This window comes from Elephas maximus, chromosome 20, assembly GCF_024166365.1.
Source record: "Elephas maximus indicus isolate mEleMax1 chromosome 20, mEleMax1 primary haplotype, whole genome shotgun sequence".
In the NCBI taxonomy this organism is placed as follows: domain Eukaryota; kingdom Metazoa; phylum Chordata; class Mammalia; order Proboscidea; family Elephantidae; genus Elephas; species Elephas maximus.
Window position 1 is genome coordinate 34,059,097 of NC_064838.1, and position 18,865 is coordinate 34,077,961.

The 18,865-nt window shown below is 43.6% G+C and overlaps 1 protein-coding gene and 1 long non-coding RNA gene across 5 annotated transcripts in view; one reads left to right on the forward strand and one right to left on the reverse strand.

Annotated features, from left to right (window-relative positions):
- The window catches only part of SRGAP3 (SLIT-ROBO Rho GTPase activating protein 3), a 333,060-nt gene that overhangs the window by 125,849 nt on the left and 188,346 nt on the right, over positions 1-18,865 (reverse strand). The window lies entirely within an intron of this gene.
- Positions 1,743-11,803, forward strand: LOC126064405 (uncharacterized). Its single transcript, XR_007514504.1, has 3 exons — positions 1,743-1,874; positions 2,929-3,129; positions 11,727-11,803. It is a non-coding gene; the product is annotated as an uncharacterized LOC126064405 (long non-coding RNA).

An 18,865-nucleotide genomic window follows, 5' to 3' on the forward strand; every position in this document is an offset into this window, starting at 1 on the left:
AGATACCAAAATGACCCCTGAGAGTGCTCACACCTTCTGAAAACCCTCCCCCCAAGCAGCAGCCTTCAAACAGTCCCTGCAGAAGGACGAATTTCTGAACAATTAGAACAGAAGCTCCTTACAGGGACCTCGGCTTCGTGGTGTCTCCCATAGTGCTGACCGGGAAGGCTTACACCCAGAAGGAGCTCCGCAAAGGCCTGCGGACTAGCTCATCGATCCGCAGACCACTGTCAGTTGCCATAGAGTTAATTCCACCTCATGGCGACCCCATGTGTGTCAGCGCAGAACTGCATTCCATCGGGCTTTCAATGGCTGATTTTTTGGAAGTAGACTACCGGGCCTTTCTTCCAAGGTGCCTCTGAGTGGACTCGAATCTCCAGCCTTTCAGTTAGCAGCTGAGCACATTAATAGTTTGTACCACCCAGGGACTTCGGTTGATATGCAGAACCAGTACAAAATAGAGAGGGGCAAAAAGTGGCCACCTTTGAGTCTCATTTCTTTGCAAACAAACAAAATCACACATTCATAACAAGATGGGATCGCTGAAAAACTTTTCTTGACATCAGACAATTCCTGAGTGAAATCAATTTGTCATGAAAATCTTGCCAACGGTGGCTTGATTTGTTCTGAAATGCAGTATTAATCATGCTTGGGGTGAGAAGGAACGGGGGACTCTTGAAAATATTTTCGTAGGTCCCAGGACTTTATGAGCTATATTTGAAAAGTTCTTTGTTTAAAGGGCATGTCTCCATCTGCCCCAAACCAACTCAAGGATGGGTCATTTCCAGGGCTAAAAAGCCCTATGTCTAACAAATAACACTCTCTTAAAGTAATGGGTTTTAATGACAAACCTGTTGCCATCCAGTTGATTCTGACTCATAGCAACAAGGCCCACATTTATTTCTGTAAAGGAGACCAGTCCAAACAATCTTTAGAAAAGTCTGAGGCAGGAGTAAGGACATCTTTGACTCCATGTAAGAGACTTGTCACCTCTCAATTATCCTCGGGGGCCTCCAGGCCTCTCTCCTCCCATCCCATCAGACATTGCTACATCAAGTTCTATCTCTCTTTCCTCATGCCTTGCTTGGAGAGATATTCTCATGTTAGGTTATGGGGTTCAAAACAATAACAAACAAACGAAAACAAAAAAAACCTCTGTCTTTCAGTTCTAAACACTGGCCAATACCGTTCACTGCTTTTCCAGACTCCCGCTTGTTTTCACCAAATAACAAAACTCGAGGCCCACAGATGTCCTCCATTTGAATATAGAAGTACTGGCCACCTCCCAAAGCAAGTGTGTTTTCATCTCCAAGCAAAGGCTTAAAAGGCATGTCTCAGAGGGATCAGCTTCTACAGTCTATCCCAGAAGGTCAGCTCGGCCCTGAGAACAGCAGCTTGGACAGCTGGCCAGGTAACTGTTCCTCCTAGTCATGTCCCCGGTAGCCAATGCCCGGGCTGTCAGCTCTCAGTCACCTCACCACTCCTTGCCTCTGGACATCGTCCTTAGCTTAGTTTCTGCCCCGCCTTCCATCCTGACCCTTGTTTTTCTCCTTTCCCATCCTCTCCTTCCCTTCTCTGCTCCTGGACACCTCTCTTCTTTTCCTCCCCTTCCCAGACAAATTTATGTCTCCTGTTGCTGCAATTCCAAATGTTGTCATCTATTTGTTTTTGCAAGAAGATGGAATGCAGATTTGAGTCCTGAACTCTCCCCGCTGTTGCCAGGCTGGGATTTCATACTGCAAGGAAAAAGGAAGGCTCTGGGACCACTCATTGGATGTTCGTGGCAGACGTGGGGCCCACTAACGCCTACCCAGCAGCCTAGCGATGGGCTGAGGCAGTGAGCCTAGCTCCCTCCTTGTTATCTTCTTTCCCCCGTAAGTACTCCAGCGTCTCTTTGAGACTCTGTTTACTCTGGAAGCCTTCATTTGTATTTTCAGAAATGCTTAAAATAACAGGCCAGAGGGAGTCCTAGGATACCTCTGAATGGCTATGAAGAGGTGACCTGATGTGGTCACAGTAGGAGTTCCTGGATCACTACTAATAATACTAAATACCATTATTAGTAATACTACTTATTATCATCGTTAACAATACCGCCTAATACTATTTCTACTGATAATACTTATTATGAATAACAAAAACAAAAATAGCTATCATTTCTTGATCTCTTAGCATGTACCAGGCACAATGATTACTGCTTTACAGACAATACCTCTTTTAAGCCTGATATCAGCCCTTTATGTGAGGCACTACCATTAACCCCAGGGGGCAATGGTAGAGCTCAGTGGTAGAATTCTAACCATGCATGCGGGAGACTCAGGTTCGGTTCCCAGCCAATGCACTCATGCGCAGCCACCGCCTGTCTGTCAGCGGAGGCTTATGTGCTGCTATGTGCTGAACAGGTTTCACCAGAGCTTCCAGACTAAGACAGACTAGGAAGAAAGGCTTGGTGATCTACTTCCAAAAATCAACCAGTGAAAATCCTATAGATCACAACTATCCCATCACAACCGATCATGAGGATAGTGCAGGACTGGGCAGGGTTTTGTTCAGCTGTGCATGGGGTCAACCATGAATCGGGCCGACTCTGCAACAACTAACATTATTAACCCCACTTTAAAGATTAGGACAAAGAGGCTCAGGAAGGGTGAGTAATACACCCAAGATCACAGAGCCAGTAAGTGTGATACTAGCTCTGGTGCCTCCATTGGGAAAGCTATCGCTTTATGCACCTGTGATGCTTAAGATTGTGTGTCAACTTGGCTGGGCCGTGATTCTCAGTGTCTCTGTATGATCACTCCCATAATTGAATCTGCTGTGACTAGCCAATCAGTTGAAGGGAATTTACCTTGGGGGTGTGGCCTACATCCAAATATAAGCAGATGTTCTGGCTTCTTTGCTCGCTCTGGATCCTGCTGCTGCCTCCAGTTCATCTGACCTCTGGCTCTTGGGACTTGAGATGTCAACTTATCTGCAGATCTTGGAATTCGTGGATCCACACAGCCTGAGAGCAGGAGCCCTGCTCTCCAACCTGCCAATCTTCAGTTTACCAGCCCCTGCGGCTACATGAACTGAGAGAAGCCTCTATCTTGATAAATGGACTTGGGACGTTTCAGCCTCTACAATCACGTAAGCCATTTTCTTGATATAAATCTCTCTCTCTCTCTATGTATATACACTTTGCTGGTTTTGCTTCTCTAGAGAACCCAGCTAAAGACAACGCCTTTAGCATTTTTTCCCAAACATTTAAAAATAATTATAAAGCGTGGATTCACCTCTGCCTTGGCATAAAAAGCATACCGATATTGACAAGGCTCTCTCTGCTTTGGATCATCATAAATACAAGATGACACACTATGTCTTCCCAGTGCCATTTTGCAGAACCTCCCACTATCTGCAACTAAGTCCAGGCTCCTGCCCCTGGCTTCTAGGCCAAGGCAGATGGAGATAGTGTGCAATGATGCACTGAATCGCCAGGACTTGGAACACACCAGGAGTAATCTTCCCTGACTGTGTCCCTGATGCCTGTCTACATGTTTCTGCCATGAATCTCTGCCTCACAGATAAGGAGTGATGGCTGAGGGTGGGTTGAAAGCTTGCACACTCGGGGCAATGTGAGAAGGCCTTCTTCCTAGAGAGTCAGTATCTACAGAAACCTGAAGCTGCTCACTTTTGAGTTGTTTTCTCCCTCTCTGCACTATCTTCAAGGTGAACATGATGTTGATGAGCATATTTGTTGGATTCAAAACATTAGCCATCACTTATTACTGCTGAATCACTGACCTGAGACATCACTTTAACATCCTTGATTTTATAACCTGATCTTCTCTTTCATTTGCATTGTTTGTGAGTGGAATGTCAGTGAAGATCGCATTGACACTTCAAAAATTTGTCCACCCTTCTATCCACACACATGTATATGCACCGCATATTCATACTCATCCATCCATTCGTGCATCTACATACCCTTCATCCTTCCACCCATCCACCCACCCTCTCATCCAGCCATCTCTTCCCGCCCCTTCCTTTCCATTCTCATCTCAACCACCTTGATCCAAGCCCTTATTACCTTTCACCACTAATACTATAAACATATAACTGCTCTCCTTGAAGCAATCCTTGGGTGGTGCAAATGGTTAAGCACTTGATTAATGGTTAACTGAAAGGTTGGCAGTTTGAACTCACCCAGAGGTACCTCAGAAGAAAGGCCTGGCTCTCTGCTTCTGAAGGTCACAGGCTTGAAAACCCTATGGAATGCAGTTCTACTCTGAAGTACATAGGGTCGCCATGAGTCGGAATCGACTCTACAGCTACTGGTTTGGGTTTCTTTGTCTCTCCTTGAGTCCAATAGCTCTCTTTTCAATGGCACCTGATACGTACACCAAACTGATCACCCTTACATTTGGTCCTGATTGCTTCACCCCATATTCAAGAACCTTCAAGGGTTCTCTAATATCTAGAAAATAAAGCCCAGATTCTCAGTCTGACACCAAAGGGCCTTCTTGCTTTATCTCCAACCTGTCTCTTTTTTTGCCCTAAATTTCAATCCTTCAATATTTAAAATACACAAGAGTACAGAGAACACCTATGAACACACTAGCCAAATTAGATAACTATCAAGATTTTGCCATTTTGCTTCTGAATTATTTTTAGGACAAGTGTTCTCTGTCTCCTCCCTTCCTCTCTCATTCCTTCGTTACTATTCTGTAGCTGGTGTGTATTCTTACAGTCCACATTTGTAAAGTTTTATTTAAGTGGCTAGAAACAATATGAACTACTATTCTGTGCTTTAAATTTTATAAAAGTATCACACTGTACCTTGCTTTTTTCACCCAAGACTATGTTTTCAAGTTTTATCCACATCGATACCTGTAGATCTAGTTCCTTTACCTTAAATGATGTATAATATTTCATTGTATACCTACCTACTCCTCATTTATCAACTATCTCATTATCCAATATTTTGCATTTACAACAAGAGTAAAATAATCTAATATCTGGCCATTTTGCACGTAAACAACAGATGTCTGGTAGTAACAAACACCAAGGTATGAGGCAAGAGTAACGCTGGCTGTGATGGTTAAGATTATGTGTCAGCTTAACTGGACCATGATTCTCAGTGGTTTGGCAGTTACGTAATGATGTAACTTGGCAGTTATGTAATGATTTAGTCACCCTCCATTCCGTGATCTGATGTGGTCATCCTCCATTTTTGTATAACAACATGGTCTTTGGAACCTAACCATGTCAATAAGTGAGGAGTGGGTATATTAGCTTACTTCCACATCTAATTTAATCATTTTCTTAACGATGAACACTTAGGTTATTTCTGTTTGCTTATTACAAACACTACTACAGCAAAAATTTTTGTACGAGGTTTTGTGTGCATGCAGATATACTAGACTATCTTTAGATTATACTTAGAAATCCACTATCTGTCCTTCAGTTTGACATACTGTGGTGGCTTGCATGTTGCTATGATGCTGGAAGATATGTCACTGGCATTTCAAATACCAGCAGGGTCACCCAGATTTCAGTGGAACTTTCAGACTAAGGCAGACCAGGGAGACAGGCCTGCTATCTACTTCCAAAAATTAGCCAATGAAAACCCTATGAATCACGATAGAATATTGTTGGATATTCTTACAGATTGAATTGTGTCCCCCCAAAATGTGTGTCAACTTGGATAGGTCATGTTTCCCAGTATTGTATGGTTGTCAATTTTGTCATCTGATGCGATTTTCCTACGTATTGTAAATCCTACCTCTATGATGTTACTGAGGCAGGATTAGAAACAGTTATGTTAATGAGGAAGGACTCAATTTACAAGATTAGGATGTATTTTGAGTCAATCTCTTTTGAGATATAAAGGAGAGATAGGAGCAGAGAGACAGGGGGACTTCATACCACCAAGAAAGCAGTGCCAACAGCAGAGCATGTTCTTTAGACCCAAGGTCTCGTGCTGAGAAGTTCCTAGACCAGGGGAAGATTAATGACAAGGACCTCCCTCCAGAACCAACAGACAGAGAAAGCCATCCCCTGGAGCTAGTGCCCTGAATTAAGACTTCTAGCCTACTAGGCCATGAGAGAATAAATTTCTCTTTGTTAAAGCCATTCACTTGTGGTATTTTTGTTATAGCAGCACTAGATGACTGTCATGGATTAAATTATGTTCCCCCAAAGTATCTGTCAACTTGGCTAGGTCATGATTCCCAGTATTGTATGATTGTCTACCATTTTGTCATCTGCTGTAATTTCCCTGTGTGTTGTAAATCCTATCACTATGATGTAATGAGATGGATTACTGGCAGTTATATTGATGAGATCTACAAGATTAGATAGTTTCTTAAGCCAATATCTTTTGAGATATGACAGACAGAAGCGAGCAAAGAGATATGGGGGACCTCACACCACCAAGAAAGCAGTGTCAGGAGCAGAGCATGTCCTTTGGACCTGAGGTTCCTGCACTGAGATCCCCCCAGACGAAGGAAAGACTGATGACAAGGACCTTCCTCCAGAGCCGACAGAGAGGGAAAGACTTCCCCTGGAGCCAGTGCCCTGAATTCGGACTTCTAGCCTACTGGAGTGTGAGAGAATAAACTTCTCTTTGTAAAAGCTATCCACTTGTGGTATTTCTATTTTAGCAGCACTAGATAACTAAGACAATAACTAAGAACAAGACAAACAACCAACTGAACCAGCGCCGTTGACTGAACAGACTATTGTTTCCATCTATTTGTAATGTACTGCTGCCATACGCCGGGTTCCTGTTTATGGAGGGCTCTGCTCCTGGGCTCTCTGTATGTCCCAGAGATCAGCCTGTCTAGCCCTGCTCTAGTCCTACCTGCTTTACTGACTATCACTTTCACAGAACTCTTGATATCAGATAGGGCAAATACCCCAGCAAATACCAAAAAATTGTATCCCATGGGCCATATTTTCTGAGTATAATGAAAAAAAACTTAGAAATTAAAAACAAATAGAAAGCTTAAAATTTTTTTGAAAAAAAAAAACCCACAATTCTGAATAATTCATGGTGCAAAGAAGAAATTCTAATGGAAATTATGAAATATTTATAACTGAATGACAATGAAAACATCACTTATCAAAACTTCTGGGATGTAGCTAATTTGTAGCATTAAGGGCATTAATTTTCATCCTTGTTTTCTACTATGTGCATTTAAATTACATTTTCTAATTGGATTTGGCTTGCACACAGGAGCATTATTAATTTTTGTCTATTGATCTTATAACCGGCCATCTTGCTGAGCTCTTTTCAGTAGGAAGTATGATATTTGCTGCTGTTTTTTGCTAAATACCGTTCCATCAGCCTACAGAAGTTCCTATCCTTAATTTGCTAAGAGTTTTTGTCTTAAATCATGAAGTGTTGGAAGCATGCCTTTTAAAAGTCAGGAATAAGACAAAGATGCTCCTTCTCCCACTTCTCAACACACTGTACTGGATGAAGGTCTTAGCCAATGCAATAAATCAAGAAAAAGAAATAAGAGTTGGGAAAAGAAACAAGACCATCATCATTTAGAACTAATCACTGAGTGGAAACAAAGAAGAGGGATCGGTGTTTGGAAAATACGGCCTCGGGGATAGAAATGATGCCAGAGATCACAAAATAGAACTTTGCAAGACCAGTGACTTCTTCATTGCAACTATCTTTTTTTCAACAACATAAATGGCAACTATACATGTGGGCCTCACCAGATGGAATACACAGGAATCATATCAACTGCATCTGTGATAAGAGATGATGGAAAAGCTCAATACCATCAGTCAGAACAAGGCCAGGGGCCTACTGTAGAACAGTCCGTCAATTGCTCCTTTGCAAGTTCAAATTAAAGCTGAAGAAAATTAGAATAAGTCCACAAGAGCCAAAGGACGAACTTGAATATATCCCACCTGAATTTAGAGACCATTTCAAGAAGAGATTTGATGTGTTGAACACTAATGACCAAAGACCAGATGAGTTGTGGAATGACATCAAGGACATACACGAAGAAAGCAAACACCCTTTTGGCTCAGTAATGAGGTCACTCCCGAGGTTCATCCTTTGGCCAAAGATTAGACAGGCCCATAAAGAAAAATGAGAGTAAGGGAGCACAAGAGCCAGGGGCAGGGACTAGAAGACAGGAGGGGACAGGAGAGCCAGTAGTAGGGAGCCCAAGGTCAAGAAGGGAGACTGCTGACATGTCATGGGGTTGTTAACCAATGACATAAAACAATATGTGCACCAACTGTTTAATGAGAAATTAGTTTGTTCTGTAAACCTTCATCTAAAGCACAATAAAAAAATAAAAGCAAGAGGTCACGTCTAGGGTCTTAAAAGCTAGGGAGCGGGCGTCTAAGATGTATCAATTGGTCCAACCCACCTGGAGCAAAGTCGAATGAAGAACACCAAAAACACAAGGAAAATATTAGCCCAAGAGACAGAAAGGGCCACATAAACCAGAGACCCATCAGCCTGAGACCAAGAGAACGAGATGGTGCCCAGCTACCATCAATGACTGCCCTGACAGGGAACACAACAGAGAGTCCCTGACAGAGCAGGAGAAAAGTGTGACGCGGAACTCAAATTTCAGTAAAAAAGATCAGGCTTAATGGTCAGACTGAGACCGGAAGAACCCCAGAAGACATGGTCCCCAGATTCTCTGTTAATCCAGAACTAAAACCATTCCCGAAGTCAACTCTTCAGGTAAAGATTAGACTGGACTATAAGACATAAAATGATACTCAAGAAGAGTGTGCTTCTTAGTTCAAGTAGATACATGAGACTAAATGGGCAGCTCCTGTCCAGATGTGAGATGAGATGGCAGAAAGGGACAGGAGCTGGTTAAACAGACATGGGAAATCTGGGATGGAAAGGAGGAGTGTGCCATCACATTATAGAGAGAGTAACTAGGGTCACACAACAATGTGTGTATAAATTTTTGTATGAGAAAACAACTTGAACTGCAAACTTTACTTAAAGCACAGTTAAAAAAAACTACTGGAAAACACAAAAATTAAAAAAGAAAGCAAGACGTCATTAAAAAGACAAGAAAGAAAGAAAAGGCCAAAATGGATGTCAGAAGACACTCTGAAACTTGTTCTTGAACGTTGAGTAGCTAAAGAGAAAGGAAGAAATGATGAAGTAAAAAAGCTGAACAGAAGATTTCAAAGGGCGGTTCAAGAAGACAAAGTAAAGTATTATAATGACGCGTGTCATGGATTGAATTGTGCCCCCCCCAAAAATGTGTCAACTTGGTTAGCCCATGATTCCCAGTATTGTGTGGTTGCCCTCCATTTGTGATTGTAATTTTATGTTAAAGAGGATTAGGGTGGGATTGTAACACCCTTACTAAGGTCACATCCCTGATCCAATGTAAAGAGAGTTTCCCTGGAGCGTGGCCTGCACCACCTTTTAACTTACAAGAGATAAAAGGAAAGGGAAGCAAGCAGAGAGTGGGGACTTCATACCACCAAGAAAGCAGTGCCAGGAGCAGAGCGCATCCTTTGGACCCGGGGCTCCCGTGCAGAGATGCTTCTAGTCCAGGGGAAGACTGATGAGAAGGACTTTTCTCCAGAGCCAACAGAGAGAAAAAGCCTTCTCCTGGAGATGACACCCTGAATTTGGACTTTTAGCCTACTTTACTGTGAGGAAATAAATTTCTCTTTGTTAAAGCCATCCACTTGTGGTATTTCTGTTATAGCAGCACTAGATGACTAGGACGACATGCAAAGAACTGGAGTTAGAAAACCAAAAGTGAAGAATGTGCTCAGCATTTCTCAACCTGAAGGAACTGAAGTAAAAATTCAAGCCTCGAGTTGCAATGTTGAAGGATCCTGTGGCGAAAATATTAAACGATGAAGGAGGCATCAAAAGAAGATGGAATGTATACACAGAGTCACAATAACCAAAAGAATTGGTCGATGTTCAACCATTTCAGGAGGTAGCATATACCAAGAATGGATGGAATTGAAGGAAAAACAGGGCTCCAAGAATTGACAGAATACCAATTGAGATGTTTCAACAAACGGATGCGGTGGTGAAAGTGCTCACTCGTCTACGCCAAGAAATTCGGAAGACAGTTTCCTGGCCAACTGGCTGGAAGAGATCACATTTATGCCTATTCCCAAGAAAGGCAATCCAACCAAATGAGGAAATTATCAAACAATATCATTAATATCACACACAAGTAAAATTTTGCTGAAGATCATTCAAAAGAGGCTACAGCAGTACATCGACAGGGAATTGCCAGAAATTCAAGCTAGATTTAGAAGAGTACGTGGAAGGAGGGATAACATTGCTAATATCAGATGGATTCTGGCTGAAAGAAGAGAATACCAGAAAGATGTCTGCCTGTGTTTTATTGACTATGTAAAGTCATTCGACTGTGTGGATCATGACAAATTATGGTCTAACATTGCAAAGAACAAGAATTCCAGAGCACTTAATTATGCTCACGAGAAACCTGTACATAGATCAAGAGGCAATCGTTCGAACAGAACAAAGGGAGAGTGCGTGGTTTAAATTCAGGAAGGGCGTGTGTCAGGGTTGTATCCTTTCACCATACCTATTCAATCTGTATGCTGAGACAATAATACAAGAAGCTGGACTGTATAAAGACAAATGTGGCATCAGGATTGGAGAAAGACTCGTTAACAACCTGCGTTATGCAGATGACACAATCTTGCTTGCTGAAAGTGAAAAGGACTTGAAGACCTACTGATGAAGATCAAAGACTACAGGCTTCAGTATGGATTACACCACACCGCAACATAAAGAAAACAAAAATCCTCACAACTGGACCAATAAGCCACATCATGACAAACGGAAAAAAGATTGAAGTTGTCAAGGATTTCATTATACTTAGATCCACAATCAACATCCATGGAAGCAGCAGTCAAGAAATCAAGAGATGCATTGCATTGGGCAAAGCTGCTACAAAAGACCTCTTTAAAGTTTTGAAAAGCAAAGATGTCACCTTGAAGACTAAGGTGTGCCTCACCCGAGCCATAGTGTTTTCAATCTCCTAATTAAAAAAAAAAAAAATTATGCATGTGAAAGATGGACAATTAATCAGGAAGATCGAAGAAGAGCTGACGCCTTTGAATTGTGGTGTTGGTGAGGAATATCGAATATACCATGGACTGCCAAAAGAATGAACAAATCTGTCTTGGAAGAAGTAAAGCCAGAATGCTCCTTAGAAGCAAGGATGGCAAGACTATGTCTCATATACTTTGGACATGTAATCAGGAGGGACCGGTCCCTGGAGAAGGATATCATCCTTGGTAAAGTCGATAGCACTATTTTTTTTTTTTTAAGTAGAGGGTCAGCGGAAAAGAGGAAGACCTTCAGCGAGGTGGACTGACACAGTGGCTGCAACAATGAGCTCAAACATAGCAAAGATTGTGAGAATGACACAGGACTGGGCAGTGTTTTGTTCTGTTGTACCTAGATAGGGTCGCTAGGAATCAGAACTGACTTGATGGCACCTACCAACAACACCTGTGTACAAGGTAGGCATTTTATGTCATCATTTTAAACTCTTACAATAACCCTGTTGTCATGGATTGAATTATGTCCCCCCCAAAAAAGTGTGTATTATCTTGGTTAGGCCATGATTCCCAGTATTCTGTGGTTGTCCTCCATTTTGTGATTGTAATTTTATGTTAAAGAGGATTAGGGTGGGATTGTAACACCGCCCTTACCCAAGTTACCTTCCTGATTCAAGGTAAAGGGAGTTTCCCTGGAGTGTGGCCTACAGCACCTTTTATCTCTCAAGAGATAAAAGGAAAGGGAAGCAAGCAGAGAGTTGGGGACCTCATACCACCAAGAAAGCAGCACCAGGAGCAGGGCGTGTCCTCTGGACCCAGGGTCCCTGCACCTGAGAAGCTCCTCAACCATGGGAAGATTGAGGACAAGGACCTTCCTCCAGAGCTGACAGACAGAGAAAGCCTTCCCCTGGAGCCGACCCCCTGAGTTTGGACTTGTAACCTACTAGACTGTGAGAAAATAAATTTCTCTTTGTTAAAGCCATCCACTTGTGGTATTTCTGTTATGGCAGCACTAGATGGCTAAGACACCTGTGAAGTAGGTATTATTATCTTATTAACTCCATTTTGAAAATGAGAAAACTCAGAGGGTTTAAGAGTCAGGCCAAGTTCACATGCCTGGAAAGTGAGGGAACAGAGATTTGAGCCAGGGTCTGCCCCTATACCTAACCACTGCTCTAGACTGCAATCCCAGCCTACTGCTCTTGATACAGGGCCCAGAATTTTCTGCCCATCAACCTTTGCTTTGGTATGGAATCCCATCTCTCACTTTTTCCCAAATCTCTGTATATCTGTTGTGGACAATATGATTCTGTCCTATCCAGATCCCCTTTGATACTAAGACATATTCCCCCAGCTGCTGGGCGTACTGCTGTCAGACAGCCTTCAACTGTCAACCCTTCTTGGGAATTGCCTTAGCTGAAGAGTCATCTGTCCAAGGCCACACAACCCCTTCCAGAGGCAGTCTACATCCAATGGCTGATCGACAACTCGGGACAACTGTGACAGGCCATCCATGTTTCACAGCTTCCCAAGGAGTCAGCTGAGCCCTTTGTTGTGACTGCATCACAGCCCAACTTCTCCCTTTGCAAGTTTCTGCTTGATCTCTTTCTTCTCCAGGTGGTGATCCCAAGAGCACTACCTAATATACCCCTCCCTGCACTGTAATCGGAAACCCTGGTGGTGTAGTGGTTAAGTGCTACGGCTGCTAACCAAAAGGTCGGCAGTTCGAATCCGCCAGACGCTCCTTGGAAACTCTATGGGGCAGCTCTACTCTCCTATAGAGTCGCTATGAGTTGGAATCGACTCCACAGCAGTGGGGTTTGGGTTTGGCACCATAATCACCATCTCAGAGTTCGTGACCTGGAACACAACCTGGGAGAGATCCTAACCCTCAGGGCTCATTTCAAGTGCAGCCTTCCCACACAGAACCTTTCCTGAGCCTCCCGGCCCAGAATTAACTTCTGTGATGATGATCATTGTTTTCTGTATTGGAGTTACTGCTCCACATCTCTTTTAGCTTCCATACTATACTGTATATCGTATGTGCTATACTGTAGCCTCCTTGAGGGAGGACATTGGGTATGATTCATTTCTCCTCTTTAGCACCTGCCTTTACTACCATTGAGCATGGACTCTAGAATCAAACATATCTGGATTCAAATCCCAACTCCACATTTACCAGCATCAGTTTCCTCATCTGTAAAATGGGAATGATAGTTTCTTCCTCTTAGGCTTTAAGAATTAAATGTATATAGTATGCTTAACCCTGAGCCTGGCACGTAGTAAGCACTCAATGATTGTTATCTATGATTATTATTATTTACCTGCTGTATTACAACACTAATATGCGTTTATTTAGAGTCCCTGGGTACTGCACATGGTTAACACGCTCGGCTGCTAACCAAAAGGCCGGAGTTTCGAGTCCACCCAGGGGCACCTTGGAAGAAACGCTTGGTGATCTACTCATAAAAGTCAGCCACTGAAAACCCTGTGGAGCACAGCTCTATGCTGACACACGTGAGGTTGCCATGAGTCGGAGTCAACTCCGTGGCAACTGGTTTTTCACTGGTTATGTGTTTATTGAATGAGCTGGGAATGCCTGCTGCTGACCAACTCAGCAGGCTCTGCTGGCAGAGTGATGGGTCGTGACTTCATCTCCCTGGGAGACCGTGGCGGTTGGCTGAAGGTGCATCATCCATTGGCAGTTTGCCTGCTTTGCTCTCTCTCTCCCTGCTGGCCTCATAGCTGGATCTTCCAGCATGCGAACTCTCACTCTCTCTTGCAACCAAAAAATAAGTAAGCTTGGCATTGAATCCAAGGCCACTGGTGCTTTTGATCTCAGTTACAAAGCAATGCAATTACTGGACAAAAAAGCACTGATTTATTTATGAAATGCTATGGACATCTTTGAGGCGGGAACGAAAAAACTCACTCAAGACCGAGCCCTTGTTGCCACACAGTGAATGGCTGCTTTCAAACGCAAGCCTCCCAAATGCTCTCTCTTCTCTACTAAGAGTCTTTCCTCATTAGCTCTTCCTCTAGAACATTGCTGCTCCCAACAATCACATTCGCATCACAGCCTGGGCAAGTAATTAAATTCTGCAGGCATCAGAGCATGGAATAATGGATGGCTATTAGGGAACCTGAAGAACACAGAATGAGGCTGAGAATAGAATGGGCTTCAATGCTCAGTCTCAGTAGCAGGGGTGGGAAGAAAGAGCAAGCAGGGTGCAGACAGAACCCCCCAGCTGGTGCCCCACGTGGGCTAGTAGACTGGGTACTGGACCTGGAGTCAGAAAACTGGGTTCGGGGTCAGACTCTGCCACTTACCAGATGTGAGCCTCAGTTTCCTCATGTATAAAACAAGGTGGTTGGACTAGGTTAAGTCATTCTCAAAGTGTGGTCTCTAGACCAGCAGCAACAGCAACACCAGAGAATTTATCAGAAATGCACATTCTCAGGCCAAACCCTAGACCTACTGAGTCAGAAACTGTGGAAGTAGGCCAAGCCATCTGTGTTTTAAAAAGCTCTCCAGGTGACTTGGATGCATGCTAAAGTCTGAGAATCTTAAATCTATACCACTGTTTCCCTAAGCTTGGGATATAATGAAACAGCAGATAATTCCAGCACCACTGTGCTAGCAGAATAGCTGACTCTTGTCTACACTTTACCAAAGACCCTTTCTATTAGCCTCAGTAAAGGGTGTATACACATTATTTCCTAGAAAAGAGAAGAGCAATTAAAAACCAAAACCAAATCAACAGTCCCATCTTGCCACATGGAGAGTTTGAGAACCACTGGTAGATAATGTTTAAAGATGAAACCACAAACTCAAATGCATAAAAGGTCCAGGAGGTAAAACAAAGGAGGCAAGTGGGTATAATATACTGGATGGTAGCAGGGTCCATGGGGCAGTGGAGACAATATTTGTTGTTGTTGTTATTACTGGCCATTGAGTGGCCTCTAATTCATGGCAACCTTATGCATAACTGCGGTGCAATGAATTACTTAATATGGCTCTTCTAGCCATGGTCCTGTAACTTCCACCCAAGTGATCTGGTGGGACTGTGAAAATAAGGTAACTGTGGCCCACCAAGGGGATTGGTCAGTTTTGCCATTCTGCTAGGCTTAAACGAGAGCCAATTTCTGGGCAGAAAGAGGATCTCACCATCACCAAGGTAGAAGAGCCAAGAGCAGAGCATATCCTTTGGACCCAGGATCCCTGCACTGAAGGGCTCCTAAAACCAGGAGACTGAGAGACAAAGAGAGTTCTAACACTGAAGACATCAAGAAGTGGTGGCATAGAAATGGCAGCAGAACCAGGAGACCGACAGGACACCATGCAGTGGGAATTCTGGCCCACGGAGTGAGAAAGCTGAGTGCCTTAGAGCCAAGGCTTCCTGGCTGAGTGGGGTGCCTTTGGGGCACTTATCAGCAGAGTTAAAAGTGTGTTGTAACACTTGCCCAAGCAAGGCAGAGGCTGAGGGCCAGAGGGAGGCGTGCCTGAGAGCACAGCTAAGAAGAAGAAGCTGTTCTGAACAAAGAACTGTATCCTGAATGTCCCTGAACCTGAATCGTAACCTGTTACTTCCCTAATAAACCCCATAATTGTGACTATTGTCTGTGAGTTCTGTGTGGCCATTGCAATGAATTATTGAACTCAGCAGAGAAGTAGAGTGCCACGGGAAGGATGGTTGGTGTCAGAATTGGTAAAGACGGCAGGGAAAAGTGGCATGTCTGGCCTCCACCTCACAGGAATCAGCCTTGGGCTGTTGATCTTGATTCTCCTTGTGAAGTTAAAGGAGGTCAGATACCACAGCTCCCATGCCATTATTACAATAACAAAACAAAATATTGCCTGGTCATGTGCCATCTTCATGATCATGGGTATGTTTGAGTCCATTGCTGTGACTATTGGGTCTGTCCATCTCATGGAGGCATGGAGGGTTTCTCTCATTTTCAGTCACCTTGTACTTTACCAAACATGATGTCCTTTTATAGGGAATGGTCTTTCATGATGACGTGGCCAAAGTAAACGAGCTGAAATCTCACCATTCTCACTTCTAAGTAGCATTCTGGTTGTATTTCTTCTAAGACTCATGTCTTAGTTATCTAGTGCTGCTATCAGAAATACCATAAATGGATGGCTTTAACAAACAGAAGTTTATTCTCTCACAGTCTAGTAGGCTAGAAGGCCAAATTCAGGGCACCAGCTCCAGGGGAAGGCTTTCTCTCTCTGTCAGCTCTGGAGGAAGGTCTTCGTCATCAATCTTCCCTTGGTCTAGGAGCTTCTCCACGCAGGAACCCCAGATCCGAAGGATGTTCTCTGCTCCCAACGCTGCTTTCTCGGTGGTGCAAGGTCCCCATGTCTCTCTGCTTACTTCTCTTTTCCGTCTCCTAAGAGATTGCCTTAAGACACAACCTAATCTTGTAGATTGAGTCCTGCCTCATTAACAAAACTGCCACTAATCCCACTTTATTAACATCACAAAGATAGAATTTACAATTATCATAGGAAAATCACATCAGATGACAAAATGTTGGACAATCACATAGTACTGGGAATCATGGCCTAGCCAAGTTCACAGATATTTTGGGGGACACAATTCAATCCATGACAACTCATATGGTCATTCTTCAGCTACTCAGTTCCAGCTGACTACTGCCAAGTATGAAGCCAAATGATTTGTTAAGAGAAACACAAAATCCAGATTTTTATGTGAAGTGTCCACATTTTTAAATGTTGTCTCAGTTTTTCTTAACATAGTGAAGGCCAAGCAGATTATACTCGACAGCCAAGTTCAGCTGCAGACCACCATTTGCAGCCTCTGTTCTGAGATGCCTTTGACTTCCATTATGACATACTCTATCCACCATGTTCTGGACTTTTTCTGAACTCCCAACCTCCCTTTCCCCCTTGACAGACTCCTGTTCATCCTTCAACACCCAACTCAAGGGTCATTTCCACTGTGAACTCATTCTCAATTCTCTCCCCTGCTTTCTACCTCTCCACTAGGAAGGTTGAAAAGAATCAAACACAGGGCAAAAGAATTGCCACATAAAAGAAATGGGGAACATGGAGAGGTTACAAAACAGGTTTTTCTCACAGAGAAGGCATTAGGTCTTCTTGTAAAAGTTACCCTATTTCTGCTTGAAAAATCACTTACATGAGGACACTGATCTCATCTGACCAGAATCTAATAAAAAGAAGTTTTGAAAGAGCAAATATAAAGAAATACAAATGCAGAATTCATAGAATTGGTTAAAAAAACAGTTGGTACAAAAATTACCTAGGGATTTTGGCTGGCTGGGAGCTCAGAGTGAGCCGACTGTGTGGTGAGATTAGCATTAAAAAGCCAAATGCCTTCAGCGGTTTCATTATTAGAAATCAAGAGTTTAGGCAACCCTGAGGGCAGTGGTAGGTCAGTGGTAAAACTTTTGCCTTCCATGCTGGAGACTCGAGTTCTATTCCGGGCCAGAGCACTTCATGTGCAGCCACCACCCGTCTGTCAGTGGAGGTTTGTGTGTTGCTATGATGCTGAACAGGTTTCAGCAGAGCTTCCAGACTAAGATGGACTAGGAGGAAAGGCCTGGAAATCTGTTTCTAAAAATCAGCCAGTGAAAACCTTATGGATCATGATGATCTGATCCACAACTGATCATGGGGATGGCACAGGACCGGGCAGCATTTTGTTCCATTGTGCATGGGGTCACCATGAGTGAGGGCTGACTGGACATCAGCGGACAATAACAGGTAACTCTGCTCCACTCTGAACTAGTCAGACTTCCCTAGAATATTCTGATTGATCCTACACATTAACTTCTGCCAGTCAGAGAAGACCTGGAGCATTACTAGGGGAGAGTGACACAGGTGGGGAGAAAACGCATTCAAGTCACAAGGAACAACTGGAGGAACGTGGAATGTTTATCCAGAGATGGGAAACCTTAGATGGGTGGTCATGATTTCTGCCTTTTAGCAAATGATGGATTTCCATGCGGATTTAATCTGTGAGGCTGTCAAGAGTATGTCCAGGACCGAGGAGTGGAAACACAGTAGGATTTCACCTCATTTGGGGACAGAATTTTCTATTAATCACAGTTGTCCCCAGATGGAATGAGCTGTCCTGAGAGGTCATGAGTGCCCCTTTATGGAGAGAGATTTAGCAGAGGGAGGGATCTAGCAGACAAGAAGGAGCACGACTCTCTGCAGAAGATGACAGAAGGACGCAACAGAGGGCCTATTGGACATTATTATTTTATTTCTCCCTTTCTTCTTGGAAGAAACCAACTAGTTGCTGTGGAGTTGACTCTGATTCATGGCGACCCCACGTATGTCAGAGTGGAACTGTGCACCATAGGGTTTTCAGTGGCTGTTTTTTTCAGAAGTAGAGTATTAGGCCTTTCTTCTATTTTTCCAGAAATTCCACCCTCACCCATCCTTACCGCCATGGCTCAGGTGGAGGCAAGTGTACATCTGACTCCAGGAGTGGGTGTGTTTCCCAGGTCAGGAACTGTGTCTCCCTGGCCACAGGCACAGCTTCAGGAGAGCACCACGACCCATGCTGGCCCAATCACAGCCTGTAAAACCCAACTCTGGGGGAAAGGAGCACTCACTTTCTGCTAGGTTTGAAGCAGGTAGGATGTAAGCTTGAGCTGACAGGGGCCATCTGATTGTTGTACAGGGAGAGGCTAAGAAAGAGCCCCCAATCCCATACACACACAAAACGGAAAACAGAAAATTGGAGCCAAGAGCTGCAGAGAGACCGAGTTCTGACGACATCATTTGTGGAGCTAATTCCTGAAGCCAGGCTTCTCT